Raw genomic sequence first — 19,932 nt, 5'->3', positions numbered from 1 at the left:
AGGCCCCCCGAGATCATTTGAAGGACCAATACTAATCTGACTACTTAAGAATCAACCATGCAGTTTTGAAAATAATAGAAGCCTGGTTTCTATCCTCAGAAATTTTGAAAAATAATTATAGATGTTGTAAATGGAAGTACCTCACTTTTGCCCTAGATAGTCTTTGTAACTGCCTATCAAAGGAGTGGGGAGGTCTCTGAGTTTGAGAGCATAAAAGCAAGCTCCATGGGATGGGAATGTCTGGGGTCTAGGCATATGCATTTATAGATAGGACCTCATATGAGGTTGTGTGCAATGAGGTTTGGGAAATTCTGGATGAGGTGATTTCTGGATGCATTTCCAGCTCTAGAAACCTACTACTGAGATGGCCCATTTATTCAGCTAAATAATTCATGTGCCATTTGTTAGGTACATAGTAGCTCCATCCTATAGCGGAAGAATTACAGGCAGAACAGTTAATCTTCTTCCAGAGTCACATAGCTAGATAGTGGCAAATCTTGGCCTTGAATCCCATACTGTCTGACTCTTAACCACCCTATTATGGTTTATTCTGCAGTAGTGTAGTGGCAAGTTCTGGTTGCTGGAAACATCTGCTCTGTTCCAGCAAGCACACATTGGGCAGAGGTAGCTTTTTCTCTTCTGCTTATTCCATTACACTCTATGTAGTGCTTTACAAGTAGGAAGGTACAGCAGACTTTTTCAGGGGCTTTCATTCAAGAGAGTGTTTTCTTCCACTGGGATTCCTTAGGAGCTTTGCCAGTGTAACCTAAGAGGTGGACATACACAGTAGATGACATTGGTCTTCCGTTTGGCTCTGTGGGAAGAGTAAGCAGAAGTCTCAGCAACATAATGAAGGCAAATAGGGACTGAGGGCTTCCCAGGCTGTGCTGCCTTTGTGGAGCACCTGCTCACATTCTCATGTTTCCCTGGAGATGCCAGTGAAATCTAAATGCACACTGGGAGCAGAGAGATTTGGAGCTTTGGTTCTGTTTCTTCCATCAAATTGCTGCATGGCTTTAGGCAGATCTCATCACCTGCCTGGATACTCAGTTTATAGACATATAAAGTGAGTTAAAATACCCAATATCATCCCTGTCCTGTGCTTCAAGGCTCAAATGTGACAGCCTATCAGTAAGCCCTTGGAAAAAGATGACGTCCTGTCTGGCTCTATCAATTGTTCTCGGCCTCTTTGCACAGTCCTGGGTGGTCACTTATATTTTCCTATGGTGATCTGTCCACACTGAAAGACAGCTGGGGAGTTGATCCAGATGGGGCTTACTGCTTTAGATTTCTTAATTTCAGTTTGGGAACACAATTACTGATCTGGTCTCTGTTTTGGCTGGACGTTCTCTTTTGTGAGTAACAGGGACCTGAGCTCAGGCTCTAGCTGTGTTCGGCTTTGTTAGTGAAGGGCAAGGCCTCTTTGTTTCCTGCAGGGAGCCTCTCTTCTCTGCCTTGACTTTACTCCTCAACAACCATCTCACAATGCCTTAGCATTGTGCAGACTTTCCCTTGCTGACTGGTAACTGTGAGCCATGAATAAGGGCAACAAATGGGGGGAAATCATATTGGCGTCATTTTACTTATTACCAGCATCACTGGTTCCCTAGACCCACCAGGTGCCTGTGGAGATTCAGATGAATCTTCCGAATCAGGGAGTCAGAACTAAGTTTGTTCAACTCCTATGAACACAGCCCTGTCTGTGATATGCAGGCACTGCAAAAGTCAGCAGGCCGTGGCTGTGTTTATGAGCTAGACTCCCAGCTCGGTCCCTGCACATGTCTTCTGGGACCACGGCTGTCTGCACTGAGCCAAGTCAAGCCCTATTTCCACAGGCTGAAGGGGGCCAATATCTGCCACTGGCTGATTCAATGGGAGCTTGCCCCTTGACACAGGGATCCTTGAAAATGCAAGTAATTGGGGCTTAGGAGAGAAGAGTTAGTCAGTTTAAGTCCCACTGCCTTGATTTTTAATTAAATAGTGCTTGATTTCTTTGTTTTCATGGCTAAATGTCTCTTCTAGTACTTCTTACCCTTGGAGAGCAACTGCAGGAGCCCAGGGAACAAAAAAATTTATGTGATTACATATGGGCTACAGCAGTGACACAGCTTCTTGTTCAGGCTCCTATCCCAGTCACAGGTCGCCTTGCCTCCTTGGAAATAATGTAATGAACTGGGCTAGCATGCAGCCTAGGTTCAAATACCAGCTCTAGCATATTTTAGCTACATGACCTTAACAAGTCATTCTACCTTCTGCAAACCTCAGATTTCTGATCTATAAAATGATAATCATAGTAGCTGCCTTACAAGACCGCAGAGGAGATTAAATGAGCACCCAATAAATTCTAGCTATCACAGTTACTGTCAAACGTATTCAGAGGGCATTTTAACTAGGTGCCCAGGGGCAGCCTCAGAAAGGCAGTGGGTGGGAGGTATGTCAAGGAGCTCCACAGCATCTCATTAGACTGCCAGCTCCATGAGGGCCACGATGGTGCCTTGTTCACTTGTTTCTCTATTCCCGGTGCATTGGAACCTAGGAGGCACCCAAAAAATGAGACAGATGGACCTGCGTTTAATTCCCAGTTCTGTTACTTTTGGTGTTGGGCAAGTTTTTTACCTCCCTGCATCTGTGTTTGCACACTTATGAAATGGGGAGAAACAATCTTATAGGGATAGCTACAAGAATAGCCAATTAGTACTTTGTTTTTACTATGTGCCAGGCACTAGTCTAAGTACTTTCCATGGACCTCATTAGATCTTCATAATAGCCCTTTTGTAGGTATGGATACTGTTTTGTTGTTGTTGTTGTTGTTTGTAGATCAGGTAACTGATGTTCAGAAAGGTCAAGACTGTGTCATGGTGACAGAGCTACTGAGTGCTGGAAATGGGGTTCTAAACCAGTTAGACTGACTTCAGGTCCTGTGCTCTTCTTCATAATTTTCCGTGTCTCATACAGACTACATAATCAAATAGGAACTCAAATGAAGCCTCTGCTGTTTTGTTGTTGAGGATTTCCCCTTGTGACCTTTGTAGAAGGGAACAATGCAATCAGCCTAGTCATTCATATGCTTATAACAGTTTGTGTACATGTCAAAAATCTTGCCAGTCAGAACCCAGAGGCTGCGATTTCAGTGTGTGTGTGTGTGTGTGTGTGTGTGTGTGTGTGTGTATGTCTGCCACCCTGGCCAGAGTACGGATTTGAAAATCAGAGTAAAAATGTGTTCAGAAGGCATTTCAGTTGGGCAACTGAATAATTTCCACATGCAGTTGGCCAGGAAGGCAAGAGGAAGGGCCAGATTTCCACATCTGGTGAGTTCTGAGTGATCTGACACGATGGGGATCAAAGAAAGTAAAGGCAGATGTCTGAGTCTGACACCGCCCTCCCCGACATGTGATGGAAAATCTCAAAGTTGGGGAAAGCTTGAGATGGATGGTATCTTAGAGATCATCTAGTCTTACTGTGGAAAGAGGACCTGAAAGGCAGGGGAATTCAGAGCTATATAAGGGATAAAGACAAAGGGTCACTGATGAAGGGTCTGCTTGAGCACCCCCTAGATTGACCACCGTGGTTTGTGCCTAGCCAGCATACAGTCCCCTACTTTCTGGTGACTATCTTGATTTGGGGAACTGCCCACACTGTTCACTGACCTGAAAGCTGAAGCTCCCCCACTACACCATGCTGCCACTGTTCAAGGCCACACATACCACCATGGTAAACCCCTGCTATCTAGTCCATGGCAGAGTTCTTACACTTGTTTCCCAGGACTGCAGTGGGAAGTTCACAGATAGAAGATGGAGCCTTTGTTTCTTTAGTCTTCCAGGGAAGTCACATTGTAGCATTGTGGGGCTTATTCAACTAAGATACTAAGTATGGAAGCAAGGGGAGCACTATTCAGAGCATTATTAAGAAGATACAGAGGTGGTTCTATGTCCCCGTTATTTAGCTATACCCCAATCTGGACCAAATAATGACAATATAGTTCTTAAGTGATCAGTAAAAAGCTATGGGACACTAAGAGTGAAAGCCAAATGTTTACCCAAATATTTCTCTAAAGGATATATCTATTGCAGCACTGTTTATAGGAGCCAATGACTGGAATCAAACTAAGTATCCATATATGGAGGATTGGTTACATACATTTTGGTGTGTTCATGCTACAGAATATTATGTGGCCATTAAGAAGGATAAGAAAGGTTTTGTGTACTGATGTAACACCATCACCAAGAAAAAATAAGTAAAAAAACACGAAGGCATAGAACAAGGTGTAAACCATTTGGGATACAAAAAAAGGTGGGCATCCATGTGTATATTTGAATGGATACAGACCCTCCCTGGAAGGATAAACCTATACAAACTGGTTATTTTAGGAGAGGAGAGCAGAGAGGTTGAAGATAGGCTGTGGGGAAAACTTAATTATCACTAGATATCCACAATGCATTAAACATGTTTTTACCATGTGGATGAACTATCTATTTCAAATAAACACACATAATTTTTTAGACAATAATAAATAGTTCCTTATAAAGCAGAGAGCTTCAGTTGGAAACTACATGCACTTTTTTCCACCCCTCAAGCCTCTCAGGAGGGAGATTTAAAGGCATTTTTTTTTCTTCTCCCACAGTGAAGCCCCACAGCTTTGAGCTGGGAGAAGGCTGCTCCAGTTCTACACTATCCTTCCCTATGTGACTTGATGAAACCAAGTAAGAGGAAGGAATTATTAAATCTCTTACTCATTCAACATTTCTCCTAATACTTAGCACAGGGTAAAGAGGCAACTGACAGCCAGTTTTTCCCTTTTTAAGTGGTTGGATAGCAGAAGCTTCCAAATGTATCTCCAACCAGCCCACTTAACTGTCTACTAGGGAGTCATAGATCATAGAATGCCACAGCCAAAAAGGTATTAGCTTGGTAGTCTCTAATGTGGGAGTGACCCCAGGGGAGGGTAAGACAATTCATTGTGGTTTGGATAAAAGAACTCTTCACAATCACATTACAAGTAAGCTTACCTCATATTTAATTACACATTAAGATGTACTTTATAAATACGTATCCTAAGGGATCTTAATTTTTGCTAATAGGGGTTCATGGTCAAAGCATTTTGAAGATCATTCTGTAGAGTAATTCTAGAGATGGCAAAAGGTGTTGCAACAATCACATCAGCTTTAATGTCAAGTGAACCTGGATCAAAATCCCAGCTCTGTCCCTTATGAGCTATATCATCTTGAATAAATGATTGCCTCTCTATGCCTGCTTCCTCACTTGTAAACATGGGATTATAATAGTACATATCTTGAGAGGTCAGGTGGAGATGAAATGGGATAAGGCATGAATGACAGGCTGCTTGTAAAAGGGCTCCCAGTGATTCCCACTTGCTAGTATTCACACCTTCCTCTTGAGTGGATATAGAGACTTATATATCTAATAAGTACAATAAGCAAAGGTGGTGGGATAGCATTTCTATAACTAGGTTACAAAATATTGTCACTTCTCTTTTGCTAATATTCTCACTCTTATTGCATGCTTTCCCTATAGTGAGAGCAATCTGGCAAGGAAGTGAGCATTGTCTGTAGACAATGACCAGTGAGAAACTGAGATCCTGAGTGTGGCAGCCATCAAGGAACTCAGTACTACCAATAACCACATGAATGATCTTGAAAGTGAATCTGTCCCCAGATGAACCTTTGAATAAGATGGTAGCCTCAGCTGATACCTTGATTGTGCCCTTATGGGAAACTCTGAGAAAAGGAATCCAGGAAACCTACTAAAAGAGTCCTGATACTCAAAAACTATGTGATAATAAATATGCATAATATTTAAGTCAATAAATTTTGGGGTGATTTGTTATTTAGCAATAGGTAACTGAGACAGCATACAAGTAGCTTGACAATGTATGGCAGGTAAAGATTTAGTAAATGTTACTATGAAACATTATATGGCTGATGTATGGTTCCATCTTTTTTCCATACTCAGAGAAGGCATCACTGATTCAGCATAATGCATCCCCCACCCTTCAGTGAATCCAGATGAAGCTTCAGAATCCGTTTTAACACAGAGCTCCAGGAAGCTCTCAATTGCTCATATGAAACTTACTTGCGAACTCTAATATAGAGTTCAATATTTCTTATCTCTTCACCCTTCCTCATGTGTAATATTCCTTTAATGGGAGACTCAGACTTTCTTTCATCATGAGACATATGACTAAAAATTATTAGAACAAATCCGTGAAAGCATATAAAATAAGTGGCTGGCATTGTGTGCTGTACCAAGAATAGATTTTGCTTGAGGTAAGAGAGTGAGAGTGAGAGTACTGGGATTCTTAAGAGATCAGAGGATATAGCTCAGAAGGAGGAACTGGGAGTACCAAAGATCACTTTATCTTACTACTCATTTTTAACTATGATTTGAACTTATTGTAAGGCTACCGTTTTTGAACAGATGAGAGGATGGGTGGGGGGAATTGCTTTGAAGATAATGAAAAGTCTCTAGGACTAAGTAGTTATTTTTAAATAGAACAAAATGGTCCTTAAATTGGTATGAAAGATTTTTTTGCCTAATATGATAATGATGTGAGCTATTGAAATAACACACTTTTAGTTATTCTGTGCTTTATATGTGCTTCATTTTGTTGGTTAAAGCAGGGAGATATTTTGGAAACAGGAAGATATCAGGGAGAATAGCTCCAAGAGATTGTCCTTTAGATCTAAAAGGTACATAACCAAATACCCAAGGGTCTTGAGAAATGTATATTATGTATGTAAATGTAAATGTAAATGTAAATGTATATTATACTATGTCTGAGGTGGGGCCTGGGATTCTGCATTTTAAGAAGCTACCAGAGAATGCTAATGCTTTTTGTTTACAGACTCCACTTTGAAAAGTCAAACAGCAATTTCTCTTCTTCCTTGGGGGTAGCTGAGGATTTCTAGGGTCAATACTACTCGCAGCCCAGGAGCCAATAGAGTCATTGTTTGGTGATGAGTGTAGGGTGTCTCTGTTTGGTGATGAGTATAGGGTGTCTCTGTTTAGCTTGTTCTTTGGCTGAGCACAGAATAGCAGACAGATGTTAAGAGACATAGGAAGCATGAAAACTACCTCACTGATCTGGGAAGGATGACAAGAATTCAAGAAACTTAGATAAAACCCTGAATGATGTGATAGGAAACATTTTTGGAAAGAGAAAAGGCACATAAGAATCATTTATGGAAAGAAAAAAAATGACATCTTTCCAGTGTGTTTTGGAGTAAGTCAAATTGGCACATTATAGAACCCCACTATTTTGCCATAGCTAGAATTTAGTATAAAGTCACATCTCTAAGTCCATTTTTTCCTTGATTTTCATAATCTCAAAGAACCTTACCTTGTTTTAGAAAAGGAAGTATAAGGGAAAAATAAATCAAATGCTGGTCATAAAAATAGGTTGACCCTAAGGTCAATGGTTGAGTGAATTACATTAAAGATAAATCTTGATTGACAGGGATGGTGCATTTATAACAATCTGCTTTTATATACTACTTCCTGACACAGAGTTATCTTTTGTCCTAAGGTAGTGGATACATCTGGAGTTGTACTGCATTCTATTTCCATTATTATGGGTTAGAGAGTATAATAGACAAAAGTCATATTGGGCATTGGGTAGAAGATTAGGAAGAAAATATAGTCCCAACACTTCACTCATTAGGAACTTCCAAATCCCTTCCATCATGAAATATTTTCTATGTAATTAATTCACTCTCTCACCCCCCAAAAACACATATATACAATAATAAATATGCCAGGCATTCAGTACACATTAGTGAACAACAACAGAAAACCAGACCTGACTTCTACTCATGGGGACTTTATAGTCTAGAGGACTCTAGGGATTGTCAATCTAGGGACTGACAGAAATTACTCAAGTAAACATAAAAATAAGTATAATTGCCTGTAATAATAATACTTCCCTTATTGTTCCATAATGGCAAAGGATAAAAATGTGGCATTAAAAAAGTTAAAAGTTCATGCACTTTGTCCCATTTTCTTCCTCCTGTCTTTTCACATCTCCCTTCTCTAGGAGCTGAAGGCTTCACAGGCGTACCTAGAAGCCCCAAAGGGCCCATGATCTGATAACCCATGTCCAGCATCAGGAGTCTAGCCCTTTATGACTCTCCCTTTAACATAGCTGGTTGACTTCACTAACCCAGGGATCATCCTTCTAGGAACTTGACTAAAAAGATAACCATATGTGTGGAGATAGATCCCTGTGCACATGAATGTTTGGTGTAATTTAAAACAGCAACAATAGAAACTTGCAAAGACAGATATCATGGAGTAGGGAATTGAATAAATAGATTAGCATTCATTCCTGAGATATAATGTTAATCTATGGTAAAAAAAAAAGTGATGTGTACACAAATACATATATACTGCTATGGAAAGATGTCTGTAATGTATTGATGAGTTTAAAAAGCAGGTTATAGAATAACTTGTATTAAAAAGAATTCACTTACCTAACGTTGTACATATATGTATTGTGTTTATCCATATCTTTATGCGTATTTTATATATAGATACATATAAATACATTTATGTAGGCATACCTAATTTTACTTCATTTCATTTTTTGTGTTTTGCTAATGTGTTTTTTACAAATTAAAGTTTTGTGACAACCCAGGGTTTATGAGCAAGTCTGTTGGCACCATTTTTCCAACAACATTGGCTCATTTCATGTGTATGTGTCACATTTCAGTAATTCTAGAAATATTTTACACTGTTTCATTATTAGTGTATTTGTTATGGTGATATGTGATCAATAATCCTTGTTGTTAGCATTGTAGTTATTTTGGGGTGCCCCAAACCATGCCACTATAAGATGTCAAACAATCAATAAATGTTGTATATGTTCTAACTGCTCCACTGACTGGCTGTTCCTTCATTTCTCTTCCTCCTTTCAGGCCTTTCTGTTCCCTGAGGTACAATATTGAAATTAGGCCAACTAATAACCCACCCCACAGTGGCCTCTAAGTGTTCAAGTAAAAGGAAGAGTCACATTTCTCTCATTTTAAATTGAAAGCTAAAACTGATTAAGCTCAGTGAGGAAGGCATGTCAAAAGCTGAGACAGGTAGAAAGGTAGGTACCTTTGACCAGTTAGCCAAGTAGTAAATGCAAATAAAAAGCTCTTGAAAGAAATTAAAAGTGCCACTCCAGTGAATACATAAATGATAAGAAGGTATCATAATACACAAGAAGGTATCATCAATAGCCTTATTGATGATATGGAGAAGGTTTTAGTAGTCTGGATAGAAGATCAAATCAGCCACAACATTCCCTTAAGTCATAGTCTAATCCAGAGCAAGGCCCTAACTCTCAATTCTGTGAAGGCTGCGGCTGGTGAGGAAGCTGCAGAAGTTTGAAGTTAGCAGCGGTTGTTCTTGAGGTTTGAGGAAAGAAGCTATCTCCATAACATAAAAGTCAAGGTGAAGCAGCAAGTGCTGATATAGAAGCTGCACCAAGTTACCTAGATGATCTAACTAAGATAATTAATGCATATGGCTGCACTAAAAAACAGATTTTCAATGTACACAGAATAGGCTTCCGCTGGAAGAAGATGTCATTTAGAACTTTGGTAGCTAGAGAGGAGAAGTCAATGACTGGTTTTACAGCTTCAAGAGATAGGCTGACTCTCCATTTTAGAGACTAATACAGCTGGTAATTTTAAGTTGAAGCCAATGCTCACTTACCCTTCTGAAAATCCTAAACCTCTTAAGAATTATGCTAAATCTACTTTGCCTGTGCTCTATAAATGGAACCACAAGGCCTGGATGACAGAACATCTGTTTACAACATGGTTTACTGAATATTTTAAACCCACTGTTGAGACCTGCTACTCAGAAAAAAATATTTTTACCAAAATATTACTGTTCATTGACAGTGCACCCAGGAGTTCTGATGGAGATGTATGAAATTAATGTTGTTTGCATGCCTGCTAACGCAATATCCATTCTACAGTCCAAGTAATTTTTACTTTCAAGTCTTGTTATTTAAGAATATATTTCACAAGCCTGTAGCTGCCATAGATAGTGATTCCTCTGATTAATCTAGGCAAAGTAAATTGAAACCTCTGACATGGATTCATCATTCTAGATGCCATTAAGAATATTCATGATATATGAGAAGAGGTCAAAATAACAACACAAACACGATTTTTTAAAACGTTGATTCCAATCCTCATGGATGACTTTGAGGGGTTGAGGACTTTAGTGGAAGAAGTAACTGCAGATGTGGTGGAAATAACAAGAGAACTAGAATGAGAAGTACAGCCTGAAGATGGGACTGAATTGTTGCAATCTCATGATAAAACACAAATGAATGAGTAGTTGCTTTTTATGGATCAGCAAAGAAAGTGGTTTCTTAAGATGGAATCTATTCCTGGTGAAGATGCTGTGAAGATTGTTGAAATGACAACAAGTGATTTAGAATATTTACATAAACTCCATTGATAAGCAGTGGCAGGATTTGAGAGGATTGACTCCAAATCTGAAAGAAGTTCTACTGTGGGTAAAATGCTATCAAACAGAAACACAAACTACAGAGAAACTGTGAAAAGAAGAGTGACTTAAAGAGGCAAATCTCATTGTTGTCTTATTTAAAAAAAATTGTCACAACCACTCCAACTTTCAACAACCACCACCCTGATCTATCAGCAGCCACCAACACCAAGGCAAGACCTTACACCAGCAAAAAGATTAAGACTCTTTGAAAGCTCAATGATGGCTAGGCACTTTTTAGTAATAAAGTATTTTAAGTTAAGGAATGCACATTGTTTTTTCTGACATAATGCTGTTGCACTTTTAATAGACTATAGCTTTGTGTAAACATAACTTTTATATGCACCAGGAAACCAAAGCACTCATTCAATTTGCTTCATTTTGGTGGTCTAGAACTGAACCCGTAGTATTTCTGAGTTATGCTTGTATAAATGGTTTCTAATATAGCTCCAGGAGGACTTCTCTGGATGTGAATACACATCTGTATCCTGTGTATCAGTCATCACTGGGGCTAACAGATGAACTCAAACTGAAGTGTCTAAAAATAGTACACCTTGGCCAAGTAACATATTTTATTATAGCTGAGACCTTCAAAGCCCCAGTCAGGGATTTGTGTAGATGTTTTAGGTAGATCACTAATAGATTTGGGGGCAAGAAAGTTTGTCTGCATCTCTTCAATCACTTCCTATAAATATTCAAATGTAAGAACACTCATAGCTCATAGGTGACTCAAACAGAATGGGGGACATTCTAAGGAAATGTTATCTTTTTTGGCTGCACAAAGCAATCACCTACACTGGAATGATGTTAGCACATATAACAGTGAATTTTAGAGTGAGTTTAATAGAATGGTCTCTTACTGGTAATTTTCAGATATCAAATCAAATTCTTTAGCTAAAAATTTTGGTTTTAGCTTTTCTTTTCCTGTTGATTTCTCTTCAGACAGGTAGAAGGTTTTATTAAGCCTCGGTATCTATAGAGTTGTGCATGTCTTTGTGAAGATCCCATGTAAAGTAAAAAAACAAATTAGCAATGTATGTTTAATACTGCTTTGTAGTTTTTTAAATAGGTAGCAATGCTTAGTTTTTGAGGAGTATATAATTATGCAAATTGAAGAAACAGTCTGCATAGGGTATAATAATGCCTTGGGTTTTATATCCAGAGTCACAGGTATTTCTAATATTTCTCCAATTTATCAATAACTTTCGGGGAGCTTAGCCAAGGTTAGGTACCTGCTTTTTCTCCAGTTATGGAGCATATGATATTTTGGAACTTAGGCACTGTACAAGCTTTCATCTTGGTGGCAATATCACTAAGATTTGCATAGCTTTGCCTTATAGCAAATAACATTGATTGACTTTACAATAACCATTCCTCCTTCCTTTCTCCTTTAAAACAAGACTTTAATTTTGTTCAGATATACACTCTATTCTATGTGACTATGTGCTTCACAGGATGTGGGTACCATCCCTAGCCCCAGGAAAGGACTCATGTTTGGTCTAAGTCAATCAGAGTGGTCCCATCTGCTTTGCAATGGATTGATTTAAGTAAGGGTGTATGACAGGCTTCTCATCAATGAATGTGAGTAGAAGCCTTGTGGAGGAATTTTGGAAAGGCTGATAAAAAGAAATAAATGAAAAAGCCAACTGAAGAGGTTAGAATCCAGATTGTGGTGACATTTTTTAGTTAATTAACCAACTATGGATCTGTCCTACTTTAAGACTTCTTATTCTGAGTGCTAATAATTTTTTTTTTTAGCTTTTCTTTACTTTTTTATTTTTTAAGCCATCTTGAGTCTGTATTTTGTTACTAGCAGCCAGGAACACACCTTATGTGGTCTGTACCGTGGTAGTTCCTATATTGCTCTGGTGTGTGTGTGTGTGTGTGTATGGGACAGGAAGAGAAATTTAAGCCATATACTTGGCATCTGATTTAATAGTGAAGTCAGTTGATGTTTGCCTAAATGATTTGGAGGAAGGAAGGATAGTTTAATAAAGTTCATCTTGGCATCAGAGAGCAGTCCATATTCTAGAACCAAACAATAATAAGAGAACTACTCACTCTTCACACTATTGTTTTCTTTGAAACAGGTATCACCAGTTCCAATTCTTCTATCAAGGCAAGCCTGCAAGACAGAGAGAAAATATATACAAAATATACCATCTTATTCTGGCATCAGGCAGTACAGTAAACAAGTATTTTGTCTTCCTCTCTCCAGGTGCATGGCTCCAGCTTCAAACAAAATCCATAGATCTGGACATTTTCCTAGGAAGTTGTTTCAATAAGAACAGTTTATTCCTATCAGAGAATCAAATCTACTACTTTATCTGCTACCCTCCAGAATGTAAACATCATGTTTGCATCGACTCCAGCTTAATGCTTAATTGCTCCATAAAATGTGTACTGGCCTATCCAGTACACTCTGCATTTCATTTTCTTTGCCACATTGATTGGCTCAGGAATAAGCATAGGGACTGATGCAATCCAGTGAAAGTCCTGAAATTCATGTGGAAAATGTAGAGAAGAGAAAACCTCTTTTGACTGTACTTAGAATGGTGTGGAACCACACCTGGAGTTGTTGGCTCCAACAAGGAAAATGAAGACTAATTCATTTTGAGTGAGGGGTACCAAGCCCTGATATTATTTGGGTACCTGGATCCAGTTATGATTTAAATGCTTGAACTTTCCACTCATGTGAATCAATTCACACATGCTTTTGATTAAGCTCATTGGATTTTCTGTCTCTCCCAATCAAGAATCTTCACTAATACAGGAAGGTGGGTCAGATATTATAATTCTCACTTTACAAAGCATGAAATGGAGGCTCAGAGAAGCCTTAAGGTAGAGAGGTCCAAGTTCTCTAATTCAAGGGCTCCTTCCATTGCTCCACTCTACTCATTCAGTGATTCATTACAGTAAAATGGGAAGAACTGACACATACATCCATTGTTATCTTTACTGACTTTAACATTTCTGCTTTTGAGAAAATGGATGAATCTTTCACAGTGCTACCATGGGAGATAATCTATTATTTTAGTAAAATAAAGATGGTTATGTATACTCACACACACACGTATATACACGTACAATAAAAGGCCACAATAGGTGTTTTGGATTTGTGCATATTTTCTTCCCTAAGGGCCTTTCCAGAATATAGGCTGGCTCTTGTTGAAGCCCACTTCCCCCCCAGGGGACTTCTGCACTAAGTCTATGGACCATCTCTGCTTCCTCCATCATCCTCATGCCAGCCTTGCCTGCTGAAAACTCATCATCCTCAGCCTGACTGAAAACTCTTTGCTCAGCAGAGTGACCTGTATAGTGACTCATCTACAGGACGGTGAGTCACTAAGCAAAGATCACAAAGAGGAAGCCTGAACACAAATCCCACTCCCCTTATATTTTGTTTGACTCACACTTTTTTTGAGCTACAATTAAACTTTGAGAAATTTTACATAAAAACTTAGATTTCAAGCTTTGCTTGAAAAAAATCAAAAGGACTGTCAACTATGCATTGCCACAAGGTGACATGGGCCAAATCTGACTCCTATCTGAGTCCTTTAGATGTATTTTCTTCCTTCACCCTATTCCCCATCTGGCCTCTTTTTACTCATTTCTGCCACCTGCCTGGCCTCTGTGAGCATACACATTTGCAATCCTTGTCCTAACTTTCCTTTGACCTATTTGGGGCTAACCCGATTGAGATGCCACCTTGCCCTCCAGTGGCTGTGACTGGAAGCAGCCTGTTTCTAGTCAGGTTCCCATCTCTGGCTCCAGTCCCTCCAGAAATAAAATCACATTATGTGCAATTTCTTTTTTTTTTTTTAAGATTTATTTATTCATGAGAGACACACACAGAGAGTGAGAGAGAAGCAGAGACATAGGCAGAGGAAGAAGCAGGCTCCTCACAGGGAGCCCGATGTGGGACTCAATCCTGGATCCCGGGATCACGCCCTGATCCGAAGGTCAATGCTCAACAGCTGAGCCACCCAGGTGTCCCATGCAATTTCTTTATTATTTCCCTATCCTTGATGCATCCTGTAAATTCTCTGTAAAAAATAGGACTTATTTATTTAAATCAGAAAGACAAGGTTTCTAAATACTCTTGTGAGACTATAGCTGTTCTGTGTCCTGCAGAAGAGATGTCTTAAGGGGGACTATGTAATATAATCCACTAGGCATAGAGGAGAAGTCAGAAGACTGTCACTTGGTGAACTTTCATAAATGATTTCTTTCTCCCTACCTCAGTTCTTCCATCTATTGAGAAAGGAAGTTGAAGTAGACTAGAAGTTGTAAACTAGTGGCCTACAAGCTGTATCCAGCCAATAGATGGTATTTTTTCTTTGCCAACACTAAAAAGAAGGATATTTCAACTTGGAATCCAGATTACAGACCTGTCAGAATTGTCTAGCAACCCCTGACAATGGGCAGCATTCTCACATGGCAATGGTGGTTTTATGGGTTTATCCCAGTCCTCATTCACTTCCTAGTGGACATATACATATATCCTGATCACCTGCTTCATTCATTCACATACCTGCCTGCCCTTTTAGGCATTTGCTCTTGCCACTCTTGGATGAGATGACCTCTGAGAACACATCATCAGCCCCAATTCTGTGGGTGGAGACTAATGATTTGAGAGTTAGAGACAATGTGGAGAAGAGAAAAATGTTCTGAGCAAAACGACTATGCCATTTCAGTAAGCCTCAGTGATTCACTCCTCCTCCCCACTTGGCCGAGAGTTGAAACAGCAAGACGCCCAGGCCTTTGTGAAGGTCCCACTACATGGTTAAACCTGAAAAGGCAACAGCTTGGTTTTGAAAGTAGCAGAAATATTCTTCCGTTGGGGTTGCTAGCTGATTCTCTAAGTAATTTGCAATTCAAGTGTCTCTTTGTTTTGTATGAAAATTTGCTGCTATTTGGAAAGTGGGGAAGAGCTAAATTGCATCCTGCTGGTTTTACTTTGACTGTATCAAAAAAGAAACTGTTAATCTGGTTCCATAATTAACTTTCCTGTTCTAAAAAGGCCCTGGGAGAGAGTCCAGAGAGTGGCTGTCAACTCCCTGCTTTTCTCCTCAATAACTCCTTTCAACAGGATGCCCTGAAAGGAGAATGGATCCAGGTGGGCATTGGTCTTTATTTTCTTTTTCTAATTTTTCTTCCCCTTTATTCCCATCCAACCAACATTTAGTGAGCCCTTACTGTGGGTCAGGCACTGTGTGACAAGGGTGGATATAAAAATAAATAAATTCCCGTGGAGCTGCCAGAGAACATAAGTTTCCATCCATCCATTCACCCATCTATCCATCCATCTGTTCAAATCGTGTTAGATTCCTTTATTATATGCCAGACACTGTGCTAGGCATTGGTATGTGATAAATACAAAAATGACTTAATCAGCATCTAAGAATTCTAAAGTGAAGAGATGACTTCTGATAACAGCTGATTTCATGGAGAAGTTGGTTTTGACTCCTGTGCTATTTGCATATGTTTGTGTGCATATATATATATATATATATATATATATATATATATATATATATACTTATATATATTCATATGTGTGCATGAAATGCTAAAGGAACAGGATAACTGGCACAAGCAAAGGCAGGTAGGAGACTGGAAATTAAGTTTGATGATCAAGGTGAGACCACTTTGGCATTAGCAGATGGTTTGGACTAACATTAAGACTGAACATTGACTATCGGGAACTTCACTAAGCACTATTTATCTATTATTTCAATAAAACCTCACAAAGCCAAGTAGTAATTATTGGTTATATGCTGCAGACAGGAAACAGACTCAGGTAAGTTTCCAGGGAACACACTGGCAGGATAAGTGGTAGAGGTTGGCCTGATTCCATGTGTGATTTTAGAGCATGAGTTTTTAACCATAAGGCTACACTGACTTATGGGGAAGAAAGACAGAAGGAGGACTTTGGATGGCCATCAATTAATCAGTATTGCATTCATTCATTTATTCATGCAAATATATACTTATTACTACTCTATACTTATTACTACTCAGGACTCTGAGACCTGAGGATTAAAGGAAAAAAGGACAGACAAGGTCCTTGTCTTCTTGGAGCTTACATTCCATTGACTTCACACTGAAATGCCTCCTCCTTCAAAGTACATGAAGGAAAAAGTACAAAAATCAAGCCACAATGGGTTTTTAAGGAGAGCACTACCAATCAGATGACTTCCCAGTTCCATCCGGATAATTTAGATGGTACTCTATCTCTTCATTTTCCTGAAGGGTCATTTGTTTTCTTCTCTCTCTTCTCTCTGAAATTACTGCCTTCGGTATAATACATCCATTTTTCAATCCTATCTTCAAATCCAACCTGAAATAATCTGTAAGGAACTTGTTCTTTCAACCCACTTTGCAGACCTAGGAAATTTTTCAGAGTTTCTCAGGCTCTTTCAGATTCAGGTCTTAAGGAAAGTTAGAGACAGACAACAGTATTAGCCTACATCTCCCTGAAAAGACTCCCAGTGTTCACCAAATTTGGTCTGTAACCTGGCCCATCAAATATCTACTAGACATTCTTATTAGTCAATGCACTGCCCTAATTTTTTTGGAGATCAGGCAAAGACACTGCATTACTCCTGAGAGATAGATGAGGCCATGATTCCAGACTGTGTTGAGGCTACCAAGGACCCTAGGCATCCAGTACAGATGGCCCCTTGGGTCATTATACCTGTAAATGAGGAGGACAGCTGAAACAAGATCCTAAATTGACAGGAGAGGGCAGCCCAGGTGGCTTAGCACTTTAGTGTGGCCTTCAGCCCAGGGCCGGATCCTGGAGACCTGGGATCGAGTCCCATGTCAGACTCCCTTCATGGAGCCTGCTTCTCCCTCTGCCTGTGTCTCTGCCTCTCTCTCTCTCCCTCTCTGTGTGTCTGTCATGAATAAATAAATAAAATTAAAAAAAAATTGTCAGGAGATTGAGGGTACACTGAGGGAACTTCATATTCTCTAACTATGGTTGACAGAATAATGACCCACAAAGGTGTCCATGCTCTAATCACTGGAATCTGTCAATTTGTTACATTATATAGTGGAAGGAACTTTGAGGATGAAATTAAAGTCACAGACCTTAAGAGAAGGAGATTATCCTGGATCATCTGGATGGGCCTGATGTAATCACATGGGTCCATAAACATGGAAGAGGCAGGCAGAGATATGCAGTGTTGGAAGAAGACAGGAGAGATTAGAAATGTGAGAGAAATTGATCCACTGTGGTGGGTTTGGAGATGGAGGAAGGGGACCATGAATCAAGGAATGTGGATAGCCTCTAGATGTTGGAAATAGTCCTTAGCTAAAAACGAGCAAAGAAATGGGGCTGTCAGTCCTATAACTGTAAAGTACTAAATTCAGCCAACAACCTGAATGAGAAAGGAAATGGATTTTCCCCAAAAACCTCCTGAAAGGAAAACACCTTGTTGACACTTTAATTTTAGCTTATTGAGACCCAGTTGGACTTCTGACATATAAAACTGTAAGATAAATGAAGTTGTGTTGCTTTAAGTCTCTTAAGTTTGTGGTAACAGGTATGGTAGCAATAGGGCGCTAATGTGCTTTTATTTAACCGCCATGCATTGTTAAGTTTGATATAGCATCAGTTGGGGCTTGCAAGCTGCTTGTGCTTGTGAGGACTTGGTGTGATTGAATGTGATATAAAACTCCAAATCACAGTTGCTTAAACATTTTTTTGTTTGTTTTTGCTTTAAAGAAGTCTGGAGGTAGGCAGTTCATGGCTTTCTACTCAGGGAATTTTATAGAATCACCAGAAAAGCGGGCTAATTTTAACTTCCACTCTACCACTTTCAGGGTTGGCTCTCATCCTTCTGACCCAATATGGCTACCAGAGCTCATCTGAATTCCAGGTAGCAGGACAGAGGAGGTACAAAGGAAAGCTATTTCTTCACAAATACTTCTCAGCAGTTGCATACAAGGCTTCCACTTATATCTCATTGGCCCAAAGTTGGTCACACGATTACATACATCTCTAAAGAAGGCTATAGAGGGCAATATGCTCAAATAAGAGTTAGAATTGTCTTCACTGAGGAAATAGAGAATGGATCTGGAGAGATGACCAACAATAGCTACTTTTATGTAGTTATTCTTCTTTTGGGAGGGTGGCATTGCTGGATGGTTCTCAAAAGGTTCTATGTATAAAAATGATTCTGGCTGGAACACAAGCTCTTTCTGCCATACTGACTAAAGGCCTAGCTCTCCCTTTTCCCAGCCCTTTTCCTTAACTCCTATTTATAGTTCTTTTTTTTTTTAAGATTTTATTTATTTATTCATGAGAGAGAGAGAGAGAGAGAGAGAGAGAGAGAGAGAGAGGCTCTGTGCAGGGAGCCCAATGTGGGACTCGATCCGGGGTCTCCAGGATCACACCCCGGGCTGAAGGCGGCGCTAAACCACTGGGCCACTGGGGCTGCCCCCTATTTAGAGTTTTATTCAATCTTAAGGGTCCATTTCAAATCTTACCTCCTCCAAGAATTTTTCCTCAACTTCACTCAGAGGGAAGTTATTCTCTTCTTCCTTAAACTTTTAAAACACTGGGTTTATATCTACTCCTTGTCAGACTTTACATTATGTGAGAGTTACTGCTACATGTGATAGTGTGTCTTGCTTTCTGGAATGCAGGCCATTGTCTTACACATAGTTAAAAGTCTCAAACATGGCATAAACTCAGTATATGCATTACACAGTAGATACTATTAGTCTGTCTCCCCAGGGTCCACAGTCCCCTTTTCCTAGAAATAACCCCTTCCCCTAGCCCTAAATGCCATTTGTATACATGACTGTCCATCTGGTTGTTTCAGTACCCAGTCTCCCTTTGAGGTTATGTGTGATAAGCTACTAAGTTAGGGCCAATGAAATATAACTGGGACTGATATTTGAAAATTATCACTCATCTCCATAAAGATAAATCTACTTGTCAGGACTTTTCTTCTTAGGCTCCTTCCTGTTGGCTGGGAAACAGTATAGGCATTTCCTTGGAAGCCACATGTTGAGGATGGCAGAGCTGTGATTCAGAATGACCTTGTGGAGCTGCTTACCTGCCCTAGACCACTCCCCTACTTTTAGACTGTGAGGGATACACAGGCTTGCTTCCTAAGCTCTTGTGCTTGGTCTCCATGACAGCAATTTATCTGTGCCTTAACTCATTCATGTGATTGATATAAATTGGTCTCTTGGCCTATGGACAGAAGTCTGGCTTTCATTCCACTTGTCATTTTCCAGGAGGGTGGCACCTAGGCTAACGTGATGAGATGTAAAGTATTAAATGTACAACTGAAGTGCTTATGCCTTGCCTTGAAAACAGCTGAGGGTACCTGGTGGGAGAGAGTTGTGAGCTCAGACTCCCTCATTCTGATTAGTTAGAAGAATTAA

The 19,932-nt window shown here is 39.7% G+C and overlaps 1 protein-coding gene and 1 long non-coding RNA gene across 11 annotated transcripts in view; one reads left to right on the top strand and one right to left on the bottom strand.

Annotated features, from left to right (window-relative positions):
- ATP10B (ATPase phospholipid transporting 10B (putative)) overlaps nucleotides 1-19,932 on the bottom strand; it is a 307,612-nt gene that overhangs the window by 169,548 nt on the left and 118,132 nt on the right. For all 9 annotated transcript variants that reach the window (XR_005358316.1, XM_038534853.1, XM_038534847.1 and 6 more), the window contains one exon: nucleotides 12,586-12,649. The gene's annotated coding sequence lies outside the window, so the exon portion shown is untranslated. The remainder of the gene's footprint in view (nucleotides 1-12,585; nucleotides 12,650-19,932) is intronic.
- Nucleotides 945-14,274, top strand: LOC111095567. Of its 2 annotated transcripts, none has more exons than XR_005358329.1 (4): nucleotides 945-1,066; nucleotides 4,622-4,700; nucleotides 8,931-9,106; nucleotides 12,743-14,274. It is a non-coding gene; the product is annotated as an uncharacterized LOC111095567 (long non-coding RNA). The 2 variants fall into 2 exon arrangements; XR_005358328.1 differs by having other exon boundaries at nucleotides 12,615-12,751.

Source organism: Canis lupus, chromosome 4 (assembly GCF_011100685.1).
Source record: "Canis lupus familiaris isolate Mischka breed German Shepherd chromosome 4, alternate assembly UU_Cfam_GSD_1.0, whole genome shotgun sequence".
NCBI lineage: Eukaryota > Metazoa > Chordata > Mammalia > Carnivora > Canidae > Canis > Canis lupus.
This window is presented reverse-complemented; position numbering and strand designations above follow the sequence as displayed.